General features: G+C 45.0%; 1 pseudogene; it reads right to left on the bottom strand.

Moving 5' to 3' along the window:
* The window catches only part of LOC123182792 (uncharacterized), a 70,893-nt pseudogene extending 69,753 nt beyond the window's left edge, over positions 1-1,140 (bottom strand).
* Between the last annotated feature and the right edge of the window lie 21,108 nt (positions 1,141-22,248).

Below are 22,248 nucleotides of genomic sequence, written 5' to 3'. Positions count from 1 at the left end.
GTGATTCTCTCGTGTTTCCCCTCATGTTTCCCCCCGTGTTCTTTGTGTTCTTCGCGGGATCCGCCCCTTTCGTGAAAGATCGGCCATCTAGGGTTTCACCCTACATCACGTTGGGACAACATGCCAATGCATGCACGCACTACAGATCTGTTGTCCGAACTTGATAATTGGAGGGCGTAAGTCACTAGGGGTGTATGACCGTGACCAATTGAATGAGGCACCAAAAGATAGATATTTTTTCCGTATCAAAATATAAGATGTATTTTGGTTTAGATTTAGACTAAAAAACGTTTTATATTTTGATACAGAGGGAGTAATACGCAGCTGCCAGTATCATATGAATTAGTGTGGTTAGAGCAGTCACAGCGAAATTAAACTTGCAATCTAAGACATCATCAGAATTTTATGCTTCAGTACCTCTGTAAGGTATGGCATAGAATATGCCAACGTTTCGCCATTTTGAGAATCACCATCGCCAACTTGTTGATAGAGCGAGTCCTTTCTTTTATTCACTCCGTCTGCAACCCAACAAGCATGGTTAATAGCGCATCTAACATAATCAGATCAAAGAGAGGGGGGGGGGGAGCATAAACAGGCAACAATCTCTTGAAATCTTCTCCCAAAACCGAATTTTTAGTACAAAAGTGTAAGCACTCACCTAGTATGCGGTAGGAAAAAAAGTCTTTTAGATCTACACCTAGTATGCGGTAGGAAAAAAAATCTCCTCCCAAAACCGAATTTTTAACGAACAAACATGGATATGGATTAAAAGGAACTCAATTGGGACATAACCGACCCAAACAACAGTTCAATCTCAAACGAATTAAAATGTACTCTCGTTCCGATTTACTAGTCGGAAAAATGGATTTATCTAGACATACTTTAGTTCTATATTTATCTATTTTTATCCATTTCTGCGACAAGTAATTCTGGACGGAGAGACTACATAATATCCATCTGACACTAATCTAAATAATCGATTACCGAACTTACTACAGATAAAAAGAGCCATTTTTCATGACTGAAGAAAACAGCAACCGAGTGAAACGAATCAGAGAGAGGGCGAGCGAGTTGAGGCTTACTCCGGGCTAGGTTTTGGCAGCGACGCCCCTTCTGCTCCATGGTAGTAGACGCCGGCATCTCATCCCCAAGGGATCTTCTTGCCAAGAAATAACTTCGGATCCGTTCTCTCTCTCCGATCTACCCCTCTTCTGTATATATCGTCCGTCCTCCCGTCCCAAACTCGAACAAGTAAATCCGCTCAATTTCCTTGTGATTTCTTGCCCGATCCGATCCCCGCAAAATTCCGCCCTTACATAGCCCGTCTACTCTGGGAAATCCTGCTGAGCCCCGCGCCAAGCTCCTCCGCACCTCTACCGCGACGGCTGCTGGGTGGAGAGTGGAGACACGAGGGAGAAGAATTCCTTATTTGACATTGTTTTAAATTTCGTTTCCCTATTTAACATCGAAGAACTATTTCTTCCCTATATAACACCAACTTTAAATTTTGTTCCCAATATAACACTTCCGTACATTTTTTGACCTAATGGTGTTAAATGACATGTGAAATGACAAGTTTACCCCTGGCACTAGAAGGACCTAAGTCAGGTCAAAGTCATTCTCATTGGCTTCACCCGGCCCACAATCCGCTTGCACAAAAACACCGATGTTGGAACTAAATCAACTCGTCTGTGTCCGTGTCTTGTACGCATACATGTGTATGCATTGATTTCGTATACAATAGAGTTTGATACTCTGAAAAGGCAAGCTTGTATTGGCAGTTGATATATAGGTACACTGAACCGTGACCCCAATCAGAAATACTAGCTAATTAAAAATCCCAAGGCACGAGACGGTCCAAAAAAAATAAAAATAAATTCAAAGGCACGACACAGTTCTTTTGTAATCAACTCGGCGTGTCCTCGTATTTGTTCGCATATGTCGTGTGCGTGTTTCGTCTAGTCGAGCCGTCAATCAAGCAAGCCGGCGGCCATGTTGTTTTATACGTTCGTGTGCTGTGTGCATGCTAGCTTAAGAAATCCATCGAGTAGGGAGTTAGCGTACGTGTGATCTCCATAAATGTGACACCATTCTGTTACACTAACCATGGATTCCACCCTTTAAATAGGACAACAGAATAAATAAAAGAACTAAATAGATGTATGAGGGTAGAATTATCATTTCACGTGTCATTTAACATTGTTCGCACAAAAAAAAGATGAAAGTGTTATATTGGAAACAAAATTTAAAGGTTGTGTTAGATAGGGAAGAGATATTTTTCCATTATTAAATAGCGAATAAAAGTTTAAGCCAATATTAAATAAGGAATTCTCTCCATGAGGGAAGGCAGCGGTCAGCTAGTGTCATTATCTTCAGATAACGGACGATGAGGATCAAGATGATCGGACGGCTCACGTGGCTCGCCTTCCTCCGAACGTTTTATTGGCTGTTGTACCATTTCCAGTTTAGAGCATCTCCAATAGCCGTGCCAAAAATCGCGTGCGTGGTAAATTAGTTGTTTAGCGTGCGGGGAAAAAGGCGGCAGCTCGCGCGCTATATTTGACGCGCCGTGTCCGGCGTGCCAATAAATTGCAGCTCCCTCTGCCGCTTTCTCCATCTCTCCATCGCCCTCTGCCGCCCTTTGCCGCCGACACGCCACCCACCGCGTCACCATGCTGCCTCACCGTTGGGGAGCTTCGGCCTACCAGGGCGTCCGCGAGCGTCCGTTCGGCACCTACTTCGCCGAGATTATGTCGGGCGGTGACATGCGCCTCCGCCTCGGAACCTTCGACACCGCCCAAGAGGGCGCCCGCACGTACGACGCTGCGGCGTGGCGCCTCCTGCGGCCCCGTCAAGACATGAACTTCGCCGACGTGGCGATACGGGAGCGGGCACAGGAGTTGGCGCCTTTCCCGCAGTTTCTCACCGACGAGGATCGTCGCAAGCACCGGAGGCGGAAGCGTCGTCTCAGGTTGACCGAGATGGACGAGCAAGCAATGGCGTTGTGGAGCTATCGCTTCCCGGAAAACACCAACGAGGAACAGTTCTTCGCCCTGAGAAGGGCGAAGAGAAGGTAGGAGCGAGCCGCCTATCGCGAGGACAAGCGAACGCGGAGGGCGGTAGCTAAATACAACATCACGCTAGGAGATGCATCCTCGTGAGACTCTAGCGACGAGCGGTTCCTTAACGCCTATGCACAGACGTCGGACGAGGACATCACCGAGACAGAGTCCGGGTCGGACGAATAGTACTAGTTTTTCGTTTTATTTTGTATTGTAGAAGTAGGCTATCGTAGAAGCAGACAGAGTCTGAGTCGGACGAACTATGAATTATTTATCGTAGGAGAAAACTATCTACGTAATAGGAAAACACAAATGAAATATAGCGCGCTTGCTAGAGCGGCTTGGGCGCGTTTTAATTTGCGGCGGCCGCTGAAATCAGCGCACCGTCGTACGTAAAAACTGGCTAATCCGATGGTGTATTCTGACTTTTAACAAGATGCGTTATGCGGCTATTAGAGATGCTCTTAGGACCTGTTTGAATTAGCATTTTGGTTTCCAATACCTCCGTAAAAAATACATGCCTCGCTCGGTCGTTTCATTTCCGGACGGAAATTGCTCACTGGCCGGTAAATTACACGTGTAAAGAAAAACACCTCCGTATTATTTTACACCTAATCCAAGCACGGCCTTAACTGTTTCGTTGTTTCGTTGTCGCATGTACAATGCAGGATGATTAGGTGAGGTGCTTAGTAAAATAAATCAAGTATTTTTTTAGCATCTATATTTATCTTTATAGGATGGTTGCTTAATTAAGTTTATACCCTATACAAATAAGCATCAATGCCTAAGAAAAATTAGTTTATTTTTCTATGCACCTTGCATTGTATAAGGCCTTATAAGCCAGCTCCTCCGCTTCTGTAAAGGCTATTTTATTTTCGATTTCCATTATGTGAACAAACAATATCTTATATTGTAATATACATCTCACAGAGCAACTTTTCCCTCTCTAGGGATCGACAAACCCTAACTTTCTCCTCTCACAACCTCGTGAATCTAGATCGGGGCATGACAATTGGTATGACGAGCATGGTTTTTCCTTGGCAGCGTGACAAATCAGAGAGGCAATCGTGATTTACCCTTCCTTTTGGCGGCGGCAGTGGCAATTTTCCCACCCTTCCCTCCCTTCTTCGACGATGGTGGCGGTGGTGATTTTCGGGAACAACGTAGGAGGCAGAAAGCATCAAGCGGCGTTGGTGGCGGTAGACTAATTCGGCAGCAACTCATGAGACTTGCCTAGTTGCTTGAGAACATCGCTTAAGTGTGAAGTCCCAGGGTGACACCGAGTGGTGCTGCGCCCAGAGGCGTGCATCTACGGTGGTGGAAGGATAGAAGTCTCGGTTCGGGTTACCGGTGAACTCCGGTAGTAAAATTCCTCTCCGAGAGCTTCCGTCACCATTGGGTGTTCGAAGCCTAGTTTGGACGATGCGGAAATGTCGGATCTCTTGGCCATGGAGGGTGAAGTGGTCCAAAATTGAAGAAACAATAGAACTGTGTGAAAAGGTCAAGGGCATCCGTAAAGATCTTAATGCAGTTAACACGAAGTAAGACACCATGGCCACAATGATGAGTGGCATTCAAGATGCAGTTTCTGCTCTCACTGCTCGGCTAGCAACCATGGCCGATGTTTCTAAATCATTCAGAGTTGTTGATGCTTCTACATCTGCTCAGCCAGCTCCATCCCCAACCAGGGATAAAAAGGATATTACCAAATCACCTGTAGCACCTGAATGAGCAGAGCAAGCTCACAGACCTGTAACTGACTGTGAGAGTCTGGCTTAATAGGGATGATAGACTACTCATATCAATAAGAATTTTCTTCTTTTTTTGGAGCCCATTCCAAAAGAACTTCAAAGTTAAGCATGCTCAGTGTGGAGCAATTTTAGGATGAGTGACCGTCTGGGAAGTTGGTCCCAGGTGCGCACGAGTGAGGACAAAGTGCGCAGGAAGACTAGTGTTGATTGTGGGGTCAGTCTAGATCCCGCCAAAAGTAACGGCCACTAACCGACGGGTGTGTCCAGGGTGTTACAAGTTGGTATCAGAGCTGACCCTCGTGGTTACATAGATATTTGTGGATCAGGTGTGCGGTCATGTTGTGCATGACATGTGTGGCCCGTCGTGGCACACGGCATGGCACATGTGCCAAACTGGATGCACAAACGTGAGCCAAGAGGGAACGTTCCTTTGGCTCGACGAGGACGTCGGTTCCTTTGAGTGGGGTGTGTTGGAAATATGCCCTAGAGGCAATAATAAAATGGTTATTATAGTGTTTTCTTGTTCATGTTAATTGTCTATTGTTCATGCTATAATTGTATTAACCGGAAACCGTAATACATGTGCGAGTACATAGACCACAACATGTCCCTAGTAAACCTCTATTAGACTAGCTCATTGATCAATAGATGGTCATGTTTTCCTGACCATGGACATTGGATGTCATTGATAACGGGATCACATCATTAGGAGAATGGTGTGATGGACAAGACCCAACCCTAAGCCTAGCACAAGATCGTATAGTTCGTCTGCTAAAGCTTTTCTATTGTCAAGTATCATTTCCTTAGACCATGAGATTGTGCAACTCCCGGATACCGTAGGAATGCTTTGGGTGTAGCAAACGTCACAACGTAACTGGGTGGCTATAAAGGTGCACTATGGGTATCTCCGAAAGTGTCTGTTGGGTTGGCATGAATCGAGACTGGGATTTGTCACTCCATATAAATGGAGAGGTATCTTTGGGCCCACTCAGTAGGACATCATCATAATGTGCACAATGTGACCAAGGAGTTGATCACGAGATGATGTGTTACGGAACGAGTAAAGAGACTTGCCGGTAATGAGATTGAACAAGGTATCGGGATACCGACGATCGAATCTCGGGCAAGTACTATACTGGTAGACAAAGGGAATTGTATACGGGATTGATTGAATCCTTGACATCGTGGTTCGTCCGATGAGATCATCGTGAAATATGTGGGAGCCAACATGGGTATCCAGATCCCGCTGTTGGTTATTGACCAGAGAGATGTCTCGTTCATGTCTGCATGATTCCCGAGCCCGTAGGGTGTACACACTTAAGGTTCGATGACGCTAGGGTTATAGGGAAGGTATGTACGCTGTTACCGAATGTTGTTCGGAGTCCCGGATGAGATCCCGAACATCACGAGGAGTCCCAGAATGGTCCGGAGGTAAAGATTGATATATAGGAAGTGTGGATTTGGCCACCGGAAGTGTTCCGGGCATCAGCGATAATGTACCGGGACCACCGGAAGGGTTCTGGGGGTCCACCGGGAGGTGCCACGAGCCCCGGAGGCTTGCGTGGGCCAAGAGTGGGAAGGGACCAGCCCCTAGGTGGGCTGGGGCGCCTCCCACCAAGGCCCAAGGCACCCTCAAGAGGAGAGGGGGCAAACCCTAGGGGCAGATGGGCCCTAAGGCCCACCCTAGGTGCGCCCCCTCTCTCTCCCCTTGGCCGCCACCCAGATGGGATCTGGGGGTTGCTGCCGCCCCTAGGGAGGGAACCCTAGGTGGGGGCGCAGCCCCTCCCCTCCCCCTATATATAGTGGAGGTTTTGTGGCTGCCCAACACGCGAGTCTCTCTCCCTCTTGGCGTAGCCCTACCCATCTCCCTCCGTGTCTCTTGCAGTGCTTGGCGAAGTCCTGCTGGCGTGCGACGCTCCTCCACCATCACCACGCCGTCGTGCTGCTGCTGGACGGAGTCTTCCCCAACCTCTCTCTCTCTCCTTGCTGGATCAAGGAGCGGGAGACGTCACCGGGCTGTACGTGTGTTGAACGTGGAGGCGCCGTTGTTCGGCGCTTAGATCGGAATCGACCGCGATCTGAATCCCTGTGTGTACGACTCCACCAACCGTGTTCTTGTAACGCTTCCGCATCGCAATCTTCAAGGGTATGAAGATGCACTCCTCTCTCTCGTTGCTAGTCTCTCCATAGATTGATCTTGGTGACACGTAGGAAATTTTTGAATTATTGCTACGTTCCCCAATAGTGGCATCATGAGCTAGGTCTATGTGTAGATTCTATGCACGAGTAGAACACAAAGTAGTTGTGGGCGATGATTTGTTCAATTTGCTTGCCGTTACTAGTCCTATCTTGATTCGGCGGCATTGTGGGATGAAGTGGCCTGGACCGACCTTACACGTACACTTACGTGAGACAGGTTCCACCGACTGACATGCACTAGTTGGATAAGGTGGCTAGCGGGTGTCTGTCCCTCCCACTTTAGTCGGATCGGATTCGATGAAAAGGGTCCTTATGAAGGGTAAATAGAAATTGTCATATCACGTTCTGGTTTTGGCGTAGGTAAGAAACGTTCTTGCTAGAAACCCATAGCAGCCATGTAAAACATGCAACAACAATTAGAGCACGTCTAACTTGTTTTTGCAGGGTTTGCTATGTGATGTGATATGGCCAAAAGGATGTGACGAATGATATATGTGATGTATGAGCTTGATCATGTTCTTGTAATAGGAATCACGACTTGCATGTCGATGAGTATGACAACCGGCAGGAGCCATAGGAGTTGTCTTAATTTATTTATGACCTGCGTGTCAATGAAAACGCCATGTAATTACTTTACTTTATTGCTAACCGTTAGCCATAGTAGTAGAAGTAATAGTTGGCGAGGCAACTTCATGAAGACACGATGATGGAGATCATGGTGTCATGCCGGTGACGATGGTGTTCATGCCGCGCCTCGAAGATGGAGATCAAAGGCGCAAGATGATATTGGCCATATCATCTCACTTTATGATTTGCATGTGATGTCTGTCATGTTTTTACATCTTATTTGCTTAGAACGACGGCAGCATAAATAAGATGATCCCTCATTAAAATATCAAGAATTGTGTTCCCCCTAACTGTGCACCGTTGCTAAGGTCCGTTGTTCCGAAGCACCACGTGATGATCGGGTGTGATAGGTTCTAACGTTCGCATACAACGGGTGTAAGCCAGATTTACACACGCAATACACTTATGTTAACTTGACGAGCCTAGCATGTACAGACATGGCCTCGGAACACGGAAGACCGAAAGGTCGAACATGAGTCGTATAGTGGATACGATCAACATGAAGATGTTCACCGATGATGACTAATCCATCTCACGTGATGATCAGACACGGCTTAGTTGACTCGGATCATGTATCACTTAGATGACTAGAGGGATGTCTATCTAAGTGGGAGTTCATTAAATAATTTGATTAGATGAACTTAATTATCATGAACATAGTCAAAAAGGTCTTTGCAAATTATGTCATAGCTCACGCTTTGGTTCTACTGTTTTGGATATGTTCCTAGAGAAAATTTAGTTGAGAGTTGACAGTAGCAATTATGCGGACTGGGTCCATGAACTGAGGATTGTCCTCATTGCTGCAGAGAAGGGTTATGTCCTTAATGCACCGCTCAGTGTGTTGAACCTCGAGCATCATCTGTAGATGTTGGGAAACATCTGACATACATGTTTTGATGACTACGTGATAGTTCAGTGCGTAATGCTAACGGTTTAGAATTGTGGCACCAAAGACGTTTTGAAACGTCGCAGAACATATGAGATGTTCCAAAGACTGAAATTGGGATTTCAGACTAGTGCCCACGTCAAGAGGTATGAGACCTCTGACAAGTTTCTTAAGCCTGCAAACTAAGGGAGAAAAGCTCAATCGTTGAGCATGTGCTCAGATTGTCTGAGTACTACAATCGCTTGAATCGAATGGGAGTTAATCTTCCAGATGAGATAGTGATGATTCTCCATAGTCACTGCCACCAAGCTATTGGAGCTTCGTGATGAACTATAACATATCAGGGTTAGACATGATGATCCTTGAGAAACTCGCGATGTTTGACACCGCGAAAGTAGAAATCAAGTAGGAGCATCAATTGTTGATGGTTAAACCACTAGTTTCAAGAAGGGCAAGGGGAAGAAGGGATACTTCATGAGACGGCAAATCAGTTGCTGCTCTAGTGAAGAAACCCAAGGTTGAACCAAACCCGAGACTAAGTGCTTCTGTAATGAAGGGAACGGTCATTGAAGCAGAACTACCCTAGATACTTAGATGAGAAGGCTAGCAAGGTCGACAGAAGTATTTTGGATATACGTTATATTAATGTGTACTTTACTAGTACTCCTAGTAGCACTAGGGTATTAAAATACCGGTTCAGTTGCTAAGTGTTAGTAACTCAAAATAAAAGGCTACGGAATAAACGGAGACTAGCTGAAGGTGAGATGACGATATGTGTTGGAAGTGCTTCCAAGGTTGATATGATCAAGCATCGCATGCTCCCTCTACCATCGAGATTGATGTTAAACCTGAATAATTTTTATTTGGTGTTTGCGTTGAGCATAGACATGATTGGATTATGTTTATCGCAATACGGTTATTCATTTAAGGAGAATAATGGTTACTCTATTTATTTGAATAATACCTTCAATGGTCTTGCACCTAAAATGAATGGTTCATTGAATCTCGATCGTAGTGATACACATGTTCATGCCAAAAGATATAAGATAGTAATGATAGTACCACATACTTGTGGCACTGCCATTTGAGTCATATTGGTATAAAAATGCATGAAGAAGTTCCATGTTGATGGATCTTTGGACTCACTCGTTTTGAAAAGATTGAGACATGCGAACCATGTCTATTGGTAGATATGCATGAAGAAACTCCATGCAGATGGATCATTTGGACTCACTTGATTTTGAATCACTTGAGACATGCAAATCATACCACATGGGCAAGATGACTGAAAGGCCTCGTTTTCAGTAAGATGGAACAAGAAAGCAACTTGTTGGAAGTAATACATTTTGATGTGTGCAGTCCAATAAGTGCTGAGGCATGCAGTGGATATTGTTATGTTCTTACTTCACAGATGATTTGAGTAGATGATGAGTATATTTACTTGATGAAACACAAGTCTAAATTATTGAAAGGTTTAAGTAATTTCAGAGTGAAGTTGAAGATCGTCGTGACAAGATGATAAAATGTCTATGATATGATCATAGAGATGAATATCTGAGTTACAAGTTTGGCACACAATTAAGACATTGTGGAAATTGTTTCACAACTAATACCGCCTGGACCACCATAGTGTGATGGTGTGTCCGAACATCATAACTGCACCCTATTGGATATGATGCATACCATGATGTCTCTTATTGAATTACCACTATCGTTTATGGGTTAGGCATTAGAGACAACCGCATTCACTTTAAATAGGGCACCACACAATTCCGTTGAGACGACACCGTATAAACTATAGGTTTAGAGAAACCTAAGCTGTCATTTCTTAAAAGTTTGGGGCTGTGATGCTTATGTGAAAAAGTTTTAGGCTGATAAGCTCGAACCCAAAGCGGATAAATGCATCTTCATAGAATACCCAAAAATAGTTGGGTATACCTCCTATTTCAGATCCGAAAGTAAAAGTGATTGTTTCTAGAAACGAGTCCTTTCTCAAGGAAAAGTTTCTCTTGAAAGAATTGAGTGGGAGGACGGTGGAGACTTGATGAGGTTATTGAACCGTCACTTCAACTAGTGTGTAGCAGGGCACAGGAAGTTGTTCTTGTGGCACCTACACCAATTGAAGTGGAAGCTTATGATAGTGATCATGAAACTTCGGATCAAGTCACTACCAAACCTCATAGGTCGACAAAGATGCGTACTACTTCAGAGAGGTACATAATCCTGTCTTGGAAGTCATGTTGCTAGACAACAATGAACCTACGAGCTATGGAGAAGCGATGGTGGGCCTGGATTCCGACGAATGGCTCGAGGCCATAAAATCTGAGAGAGGATCCATGTATAAAACAAAGTATATACTTTGGAAGAACTACTTGATGGTCGTAAGGCTATTGGGTATAGATGGATTCTTAAAAGGAAGACGAACAATGATGGTAAGTATCACCATTGAGAAAGCTCGACTTGTCGTTAAGATGTTTTCCGACAATTTCAAGGAGTTGACTACGGTGAGACTTTCTCACTCGTAGTGATGCTAAGAGTCTGTTGGAATTGTATTAGCAGTTACTGCATTATTTATGAAATCTTGCAGATAGGATATCAAAACATTGTTTCCTCGACAATTTTCTTGAGGAAAGGCTGTATGTGATACAACCAGAAGGTTTTGTCAATCCTGAAAGATGCTAATAAGTATGCAAAGCTCCAGCAATCCTTCTAAGGACTGGAGTAAGCATCTCGGAGTTGGAATATACGCTTTGATGAGATGATCAAAGATTTTGGGTTTATACAAAGTTTATGAGAAACTTGTATTTCCAAAGAAGTGAGTGGGATCACTATAGAATCTTTGATGAGTATATGTTGTTAACATATTGTTGATCAGAAATGATGTAGAATTTCTGGAAAGCATACAGGGTTATTTGAAAAGTGTTTTTCAATGGAAAACCTGGATTAAGCTACTTGAACATTGAGCATCAAGATCTATAAGGATAGATAAAAAATGCTTGATGGTACTTTCAAATGAATACATACCGTGACAAGTTTTTTGAAGGAGTTCAAAATAGATCAGCAAAGAAGTAGTTCTTGGCTGTGTTACAAGGTGTGAGTATTGAGTAAGACTCAAGACCTGACCACGGCAGAAGAGAGAGAAAGGACGAAGGTCGTCCCCTATGCTTTAGACGTAGGCTCTACAGTATGATATCCTGTGTACCGCACCTGAAGTGTGCCTTGCCATGAGTCAGTCAAGGGGTACAAGAGTGATCCAGGAATGGATCACACAACAGCGGTCGCACTTATACTTAGTAACTAGTGGACTAAGGAATTTTCTCGATTATGGAGGTGGTAAAAGAGTTCGTCGTAAAGGGTTACGCCGATGCAAACTTTGACACTAATTCGGATGACTCTGAGGAGTAAACCAGATTCGTATAGTAGAGCAGTTATTTGGAATAGCTCCAAGTAGCGCGTGGTAGCTGCATCTACAAGATGACATAGAGATTTGTAAAGCACACATGGATCTGAAAGGTTCAGACCCATTGACTGATAAACCTCTCTCACAAGCATGATATGAACATACCCAATGGGTGTTGGATTCATTACAATCACATAGTGATGTGAACTAGATTATTGACTCTAGTGCAAGTGGAAGACTGTTGGAAATATGCCCTAGAGGCAATAATAAAATGGTTATTATAGTATTTCCTTGTTCATGATAATCTATTGTTCATGCTATAATTGTATTAACCGGAAACCGTAATACACGTGTGAATACATAGACCACAACATGTCCCTAGTAAACCTCTATTTGACTAGCTCGTTGATCAATAGATGGTCATGGTTTCCTGACCATGGACATTGGATGTCATTGATAACGGGATCACATCATTAGGAGAATGATGTGATGGACAAGACCAATCCTAAGCCTAGCACAAGATCATATAGTTCGTCTGCTAAAGCTTTTCTAATGTCAAGTATCATTTCCTTAGAACATGAGATTGTGCAACTCCGGATACCGTAGGAATGCTTTGGGTGTACCACACGTCACAACGTAACTGGGTGGCTATAAAGGTGCACTACGGGTATCTCTGAAAGTGTCTGTTGGGTTGGCATGAATCGAGACTGGGATTTGTCACTCCGTATAAACGGAGAGGTATCTCTGGGCCCACTCAGTAGGACATCATCATAATGTGCACAATGTGACCAAGGAGTTGATGACGAGATGATGTGTTACGGAACGAGTAAAGAGACTTGCCGGTAACGAGATTGAACAAGGTATCGGGATACCGACGATCGAATCTCGGGCAAGTACTATACTGGTAGACAAAGGGAATTGTATACGGGATTGATTGAATCCTTGACATCGTGGTTCATTCGATGAGATCATCGTGGAACATGTGGGAGCCAACATGGGTATCCAGATCCTGTTGTTGGTTATTGACCAGAGAGATGTCTCGGTCATGTCTGCATGATTACCGAGCCCGTAGGGTCTACACACTTAAGGTTCGATCACGCTAGGGTTATAGGGAAGGTATGTACGTGGTTACCGAATGTTGTTCGGAGTCCCGGATGAGATCCCGTACGTCACAAGGAGTCCCGGAATGGTCCGGAGGTAAAGATTGATATATAGGAAGTGTGGATTTGGCCACCGGAAGTGTTCCGGGCGTCACCGGTAATGTACCGGGATCACCGGAAGGGTTCCGGGGGTCCACCGGGAGGTTCCATGAGCCCCGGAGGCTTGCGTGGGCCAAGAGTGGGAAGGGACCAGCCCCTAGGTGGGCTGGGGCGCCTCCCACCAAGGCCCAAGGTGCCCTCAAGAGGAGAGGGAGCAAACCCTAGGGGCAGATGGGCCCTAAGGCCCACCCTAGGTGCGTCCCCCTCTCTCTCCCCTTGGCCGCCACCCAGATGGGATCTGGGGGCCGCCGCCGCCCCTAGGGAGGGAACCCTAGGTGGGGGCGCATCCCCTCCCCTCCCCCTATATATAGTGGAGGTTTTGTGGCTGCCCGACACGCGAGTCTCTCTCCCTCTTGGCGCAGCCCTACCCCTCTCCCTCCTCGTCTCTTGCAGTGCTTGGCGAAGCCCTACTGGCGTGCGACGCTCCTCCACCATCACCACGCCGTCGTGCTGCTACTGGACGGAGTCTTCCCCAACCTCTCTCTCTCTCTCCTTGCTGGATCAAGGCGCGGGAGACGTCACCGGGCTGTACGTGTGTTGAACACGGAGGCGCCGTTGTTCGGCGCTTAGATCGGAATCGACCGCGATCTGAATCGCTGCGTGTATGACTCCACCAGCCGCGTTCTTGTAAAGCTTCCGCATTGCGATCTTCAAGGGTATGAAGATGCACTCCTCTCTCTTGTTGCTAGTCTCTCCATAGATTGATCTTGGTGACACGTAGGAAATTTTTGAATTATTGCACGTTCCCCAACAGGGTGTATGTGAGAGTCTGGCTTAATAGGGATGATAAACTACTCATATCAAGAAGGAATTCCTTCTTTTCTAAGAATCCATTCAGAAAGTTAAGCGTGATCATCTTGGAGAAATTTTAGGATGGGTGACAGACTGGTAAGTTTGTCTTCAGGTGTGCACGGGTGAGGATAAGAAGCACATGAAAGACTAGTATCGATCTGTGGGGCAATCTAGATTCCGCCAGGAGTAATGGCTAGTAACCAACGGGTGTGTCTGGAGCGTTACACTAATGAACTGCAAAAGAGATTTGAGTTGGAGCAAGAGAAAACTAGATTGTTGGCAACACAAGTGCCACCAAATCTACCTCCTCTCAATATCAACACACGTGCAACTCCACCTAGTCCTATATACATAAGAGATCCATCTCCACTATCCTATTTATCTTGACATGCAACCTATCCACATCATCAAGTAGGTACACCATGTGAAAATGCTTTCTCACTAACTCTTCATGCACATGCTCCCACTAACTCTTCATGCACATGTAGACTTGCCACAAGTTACCACTAAGTTTTTTTATGCACCCTCAAGAACCCACATAATTCTAGGTTTCTTTTGCTATCTATATATGTATTGACTGAAGGAAATATGCCCTGGAGGCAATAATAAAGTTATTATTTATTTCCTTATATCATGATAAATGTTTATTATTCATGCTAGAATTGTATTAACCGGAAACTTAGTACATGTGTGAATACATAGACAAACAAAGTGTCACTAGTATGCCTCTACTTGACTAGCTCGTTGAATCAAAGATGGTTAAGTTTCATAGCCATAGACATGAGTTGTCATTTGATTAATGGGGTCACATCATTAGAGAATGATGTGATTGACTTGACCCATTCTGTTAGCTTAGCATTCGATCGTTTAGTATATTGCTATTGCTTATACATGTTCCTATGACTATGAGATTATGCAACTCCCAAATACCGGAGGAACACTTTGTGTGCTACCAAACATCACAACATAACTGGGTGATTATAAAGGTGCTCTATAGGTGTCTTCGATGGTACTTGTTGAGTTGGCATAGATCGAGATTAGGATTTGTCACTCTGATTGTCGGAGAGGTATCTTTGGGCCCTCTCGGTAATGCACATCACTATAAGCCTTGCAAACAATGTGATTAATGAGTTAGTTGCAGGACGATGCATTACGGAACGAGTAAAGAGACTTGCCGGTAACGAGATTGAACTAAGTATTGAGATACCGACGATCGAATCTCGGGCAAGTAACATACCGATGACAAAGGGAACAACATATACCGTTACGCGGTTTCACCGCTAAAGATCTTCGTAGAATATGTAGGAGCCAATATGAGCATCCAGGTTCCACTATTGGTTATTGACCAGAGATGAGTCTCGGTCATGTCTACATAGTTCTCGAACCCGTACGGTCCGCATGCTTAACGTCCGGTGACGATCGGTATGATGAGTTAATGTGTTTTGATGTACCAAAGGTTGTTCGGAGTCCCGGATGAGATCAGGGACATGACGAGGAGTCTCGAAATGTTCAAGACGTAAAGATCGATACATTGGAAGGCTATATTCGGACATCAGAAAGGTTCTGAGTGGTTCGAGTATTTATCGGAGTACCGGAGAGTTACGGGAATTCGCTGGGGAGTATATGGGCCTTATTGGGCTTTAGGGAAAGAGAGAGGGGAGGCTGCGCGCCCCCAAGGCCTAGTCCGAATTGGACTAGGGGGAGGGGCAGCGCCCTCTCCTTCCTTCTCTTCTCTTTTCCCTTTCCTTCTCTCCTACTCCTACTACATGGAAAGGGGGGAATCCTACTCCCGGTGGGAGTAGGACTCCCAGGGCGCGCCATAGTAGAGGGCCGGCCCTCCTCCTCCTCCACTCCTTTATATAACGGGGAGAGGGGCACCCCATGGACACACAAGTTGATCATTCATCTTTCTTAGTTGTGTGCAGTGCCCCCCCTCCACCATAATCCACCTCGGTCATATTTATAGCAGTGCTTAGGCGAAGCCCTGCGTCGGTAGCTTCATCAACACTGTTACCATGCTGTCGTGCTGACGAAGCTCTTCCCCGAAGCTCTGCTGGATCGTGAGTTCGCGGGACGTCACCGAGCTGAACGTGTGCTGAACGCGGAGGTGCCATACATTTGGTATTGAGGATCGGTCGATCGTGAATATGTACGACTATATCAACCGCGTTGTCATAACGCTTCCGCTTATGGTCTACGAGGGTATGTAGACAACACTCTCCCCTCTCGTTGCTATGCATCACCATGATCTTGCGTGTGCGTAGGATTTTTTTTGAAATTACTATGTTCCCCAACAGTGGCATCCGAGGCAGGTGTATGCATAGATGTTATATGCGCGAGTAGAACACAAAGGAGTTGTGGACGTGGGTATATTCATATTGCTTGCCGTCACTAGTTGATTCTTGATTCAGCGGCATTGTTGGATGAAGCGGCCCAGACCGACATTACGTGTACGCTTACGCGAGACTGGTTCTACCGACGTTCTTCGCACACAGGTGGCTAGTGGGTGTCTGTTTCTCCAGCTTTAGTTGAATTGGATTCAATGAACAGGGTTCTATCTGAATATCAAAAAGCAATCACTATACCGCATTGTGGTTTTTGATGCATAGGTAAGAATGGTTCTTTCTCAGCCCGTAGTAGCCACATAAAACTTGCAACAACAAAGTAGAGGACGTCTAACTTGTTTTTGCAGGGCATGTTGTGATGTGATATGGTCAAGACATGATGAGAACTAAATTGTTGTATGAGATGATCATGTTTTGTTAAAGTTATCAGCAACTGGCTAAAACCTTATGGTTGTCTCTTTATTGCATAAGATGCAAGCGTCATACAATTGCTTTACTTTATCGCTATGCGATAGCAATAGTTGCAAAAGCAATAGTTGGTGAGACGACCATATGACGACACGTTGATAGAGATCAATATGATGGAGATCATGGTGTCATGCTGGTGACCATAGAGATCATGACAATACTTTGGACATGGAGATCAAAGGCGCAAGATGATCATGGCCATATCATGTCACATATATTGATTGCATGTGATGTTTATCCTTTATGCATCTTATTTTGATTAGTTCGGTAGTAGCATTATAAGATGATCTCTCATTAAATTTCAAGGTATAAGTGTTCTCCCTGAGTACGCACCATTGCGACAGTTCGTTGTGCCGAGACACCACACGATGATCGGGTGCAATAAGCTCTACGTTCACATACAACGGGTGCAAGCCAGTTTTGCACACGCGAAATACTCAGGTTAAACTTGACGAGCCTAGCATATGCAGATATGGCATCGGAACACTGGAGACCGAAAGGTCGAGCATGAATCGGGTTAAACTTGACGAGCCTAGCATATGCAGATATGGCATCGGAACACTGGAGACCGAAAGGTCGAGCATGAATCATATAGTAGATATGATCAACATAGTGATGTTCACCATTGAAAACTACTCCATCTCACATGATGATCGGACATGGTTTAGTTGATTTGGATCACGTGATCATTTAGATGACTAGAGGGATGTCTATCTAAGTGGGAGTTCTTAAGTAATATGATTAATTGAACTTTAATTTATCATGAACTTAGTCCTGATAGTATTTGCATAACTATGTTGTAGATCAATAGCTCGCGATGTAGCTCCCCGTTTATTTTGATATGTTCCTAGAGAAAAACTAAGTTGAAAGATGTTAGTAGCAATGATGCGGATTGGATCCGTGATCTGAGGATTATCCTCATTGCTACATAGAAGAATTATGTCCTTGATGCACCGCTAGGTGATAGACCGATTGCAGGAGCAGATGCCTACGTTATGAACGTTTGGTGAGCTCGATATGATGACTACTTGATACTTTGGTGCACCATGCTTTACGGCTTAGAATCGGGGCTTCAAAGACGTTTTGAACGCCACGGAGCATATGAGATGTTCCAAGAGTTGAAATTAGTACTTCAGACTCATGCCCATGTCGAAAGGTATGAGACCTTTGACAAGCACTTTGCCTACAAGATGGAGGAGAATAGCTCAGCTAGTGAGCATGTGCTCAGAATGTCTGAGTACTACAATCACTTCAATCAAGTGGGAGTTAATCTTCCAGATAAGATAGTGATTGACAGAGTTCTCTAGTTACTATCACCAAGTTACTGGAACTTCGTGATAAACTATAATATGCAAGGGATAACGGAAATGATTCCCAAGCTCTTCGTGATGCTGAAATCGACGAAGGTAGAAATCAAGAAAAGCATCAAGTGTTGATGGTTGACAAGACCACTAGTTTCAATAAAAGGGCAAAGGGAAGAAGGGGAAATTCAATAAGAACGGCAAGCAAGTTGCTGCTCAAGTGAAGAAGCCCAAGTCTAGACCTAAGCCTGAGACTAAGTGCTTCTACTGCAAAGGGACTGGTCACTGGAAGCAGAACTGCCCCAAGTATTTGGTGGATAAGAAGGATGGCAAAGTGAACAAAGGTATATTTGATATACATGTTATTGATGTGTACTTTACTAGTGTATAGCAACCCCTCAGTATTTGATACTAGTTCAGTTGCTGAGATTAGTAACTCGCAACGGGAGTTGCAGAATGAACTAAGACTAGTTAAGGGTGAAGTGATGATGTGAAAGTGTGTTATATCGACTAGAGGGGGGGTGAATAGGCGATTTTTATGAAAGTCTTCAATACATGGAAGATTCAAAGACAAATGATAGAAATGAACCTATTACCATGCAGCGGAAGGTAGACTACACTAGGCAGACCATAGTCAAGTATTCAATGAAGTGAAACCACAATGACTAATAGCAGCTAGGCAGTAAGGATCAGGTACACAGTGAAGACAAATAGATAGTGCAAATAGGCACTGACTTCACAAGAAACAACTGTAAATAAAGAGATGGGAAGGATAGAACCAGTGTGCGTGATGAAGACAAAGTTTTGGTAGACCAGTTCCAACTGCGGTGACAGTTGTACGTCTGGTTAGGGCAGATAGGTATTTAAACCTGAGGACACTCAGTCACGGACACTTAGTCCTGAACACGCAGCTCAGGACACTTAGTCCTCACCGTATTCCCCTTGAGCTAAGGTCACACAGACCTCGCCCAATCACTCTGGTAAGTCTTCAAGGTAGACTTCCAAACCTTCACAGACTTCGTTCACCGGCGATCCACAATGACTCTTGGATGCTCAGAACGCGACGCCTAACCGGCTGGAGGATTCACAGTCCTCAAGTGTAATAAGTCTTCAGATCATACAGACAGGAAGACTTAAGTGATGCCTAACACTCTTTGGCTCTGGGTGTTTAGGGCTTTATCCTCGCGAGGAATTCTCTCTCAAAGGCTTCGAGGTGGGTTGCTCTCAAACGACAAAAGCCGTGCTTTAACTCTGAGCAGCCAACCGTTTATGGTTGTAGGGGGTGGGCTATTTATAGCCACTAGGCAACCCGACCTGATTTGTCCGAAATGACCCTGGGTCACTAAGGAACTGACACGTGTTCCAACGGTCAGATTTCAAACACACACGGCAACTTTACTTGGGCTACAAGCAAAGCTGACTTATCCAACTCTGGACAAGATTTGCTCTCATAGTCTTCACTCGAAGACATAGGATTTTGGTTAAGCATCACTTCAGTCATTCTGACTGGTTCTCTTGGACCCCACTTAACAGTACGGTGGTTCCTATGACTCAACAAAGAAAAACACAGAACGACGAAACTGCTAAGTCTTCGCGCTCCATAGTCTTCACGCGATGTCTTCTCTTGTCATAGTCTTCAATGTGAATGTCTTCACATACCACCTTTGACTTCAATGTCTTCATACATTTTTAGGGGTCATCTCTGGTAGGAAAACCGAATCAATGAGGGACTTCTACCTGTGTTATCCTGCAATTCTCACAAACACATTAGTCCCTCAACTAGGTTTGTCGTCAATACTCCAAAACCAACTAGGGGTGGCACTAGATGCACTTACAATCTCCCCCTTTTTGGTGATTGATGACAAACTAGTTGAAGTTTTCAACGGGGAATATAATATGTGAAATTGTAAAGGATAGGGAATTGTCTTCATAAGTTGCAAGGGCTCCCCCTGAAGATGTGCATATAAGTAATTTGCTTTTGGAATGCAAATGCACATGGCAGGTTGTACTTGTGGAGATCCTCTTCAACTTATGATGACAATTCATCATGCATGAAAAGTATGTGAAGATAATGACATGCATAATGAAAAATGGACGTCTGCAAAATGATCTAAGTGCGGAATTTATCGTCGCACATGCGGAATTTATCATCGCATCACAGAATAGCAAATAAGTAGCAGACGACCATCGAGTTTAAGTGTTACAACTCAAAGAACCAAATGTATCAAAACGAGAGTTGTAAACACTAGGCAAAACATAAAGCAACCGCCCATATGGACCCGCTTGAAGACTATCAAACTCATATGCTTCTCCCCCTTTTGTCAGTAAGGACCAAAAAGGTTTGAAGACATAGAGCATCTACTCGTTCCCATGAGGAGTAGGTGAAGCAGCAAGGTCGTCGGTGTTGTTCGGCGGTGCAGACGAACTCGGGGCAGTGTCGATGCGTGCAGAAGTAGGGAGCGGTGAAGTGGCATCGTCTTCGTCCTCGATCACTCTGGCATTCACAGTTGCCGCGGAGGAAGAGAACTCAGAGTCTTCAAGAGACGGAGTTCGTCGCAGCACAGTCCTTCTTGGAGGTGTGGAGTCAAACTTGAAACGTTCAGAGAAGCCATCCTCTTGAAGATCATCTTCAGAACACATAAGCGTCAGCCCTTTCCATGTACGCCGACAGGTTTCATGGGCAACAAAGGCATTCTTGGTGGCAAGATTGCGAATGCGGTTGACATCCACCAAGAGGCTTTGCATTTGGCGCTTCAGCCAGTCATGATGCCTATCCTGTTTCTGATGAAGGGCAACCAGAAGCTCTCGGTCATTGAGAACACGAGATCGCTTCTTGGGCCGTTGGGCAATAGTGCTTTCAGTGGCTTCAGTGAGGGCACGATGAGGTGCACGTGTAGTACCAGCCAGAGGATAAACACGAGTGACTGCTTCAACTCCTTCAATGTTTTGAGAGAAACTTTGATGCTCAGCATTCTGAAGACTAAGAGGCTCCTTGGCAGGCTCTGGATAGATGGCTTCAACGGACATATCAACGTCAGGCAGAAAGATCCGATGATTGCGAGCAGAGGGCTGATATGAGACAGCTGAGTGTAGTTTGATCAGCCGCATTATCCATGGAGCGTAAAACTTCAAGCCAAAAAGATCAGATCCTGATGCAGCAAGTTGGCGGATGAAGAAGTCTTGTGCATTGAAGCATTTGCCGTGAAGAATATAAAAGACCAAAGTCTTCATTGCACCTTCCAGCTTTGCATGTGGAGAATGTCCTTTGATGGGCCAGAGAGTTCGCCTGATAATGTGATAGATAGTGCGTGGCAGATACTCAAGGTCTTCAACAAAGAACTCCTTAGGATATGCAGCATCTGGAGGCAAAGGCTTCATCATGCTAAGCATCTGACTCATGTTCGGTTCAGGCTTCTGAAAGATGCTCTCCATAGCTGCACTGTGAAGCTGACAACCAGGTTCATAAAGATCTCCAGGAGTGGGCAGACCAGTGAGCTCAATGATATCAAAGGCTTTGGCTTCGTGATGAACATTGCCGGTCATCCACTCAAGGACCCAAGTCTTCGGATCTCTGTTGTAGCCACGAATGTGAAGAGTGGCATAGAATTGGAGCAGCAACTCTTCGTTCCAGTGCTCTTGGTCGGTGACGAAAGGCAACAATCCAGACTCTTTGAAGCAATCCAGAGCTTCTTCCAAGCAAGGCAGACCAGTTATGGCTTCAGTGTCAAGACGCATATGAGGGAAAATGCGACCTTGATTGTACAGAATGCATGAGTAATAACTTCGCTGCGGATAGCTCCAGAACCGATCAGAAGATATTCTTTCCCTTGAGTAGGGGTTCTTGGCGCTATTGAAGAAGGTGTTGTCTGCTTTGAAGCCGTTGACATTAAAGGATCCGGGTGCTGATGCAGGACCTGGAAACCTGGGCAACCTTGGCATTGGCTTCTGTACCTGAGGCCTGTGCTCAACGTGATAGTCAAACTGAGGACCAGCAGCAGGCGCAGGAACAGGAGCAGTAGCATCATTGGCTTCACTGACTTCTGGCACATTGGTTGGTGCAGGCTCCACATTTGCTTCAGCCATGACAACGTCATTGGCTTCATTTGTGTTGGTGGTGGCAGCCTCAAGATTCTCAACCTCCACTTGATGAGCTGGAGG

Source organism: Triticum aestivum, chromosome 1A (genome assembly GCF_018294505.1).
Source record: "Triticum aestivum cultivar Chinese Spring chromosome 1A, IWGSC CS RefSeq v2.1, whole genome shotgun sequence".
Lineage (NCBI taxonomy): Eukaryota > Viridiplantae > Streptophyta > Magnoliopsida > Poales > Poaceae > Triticum > Triticum aestivum.
Note: the sequence above shows the minus strand (reverse complement) of the source record. Positions and strands in the feature narration are given on the sequence as shown.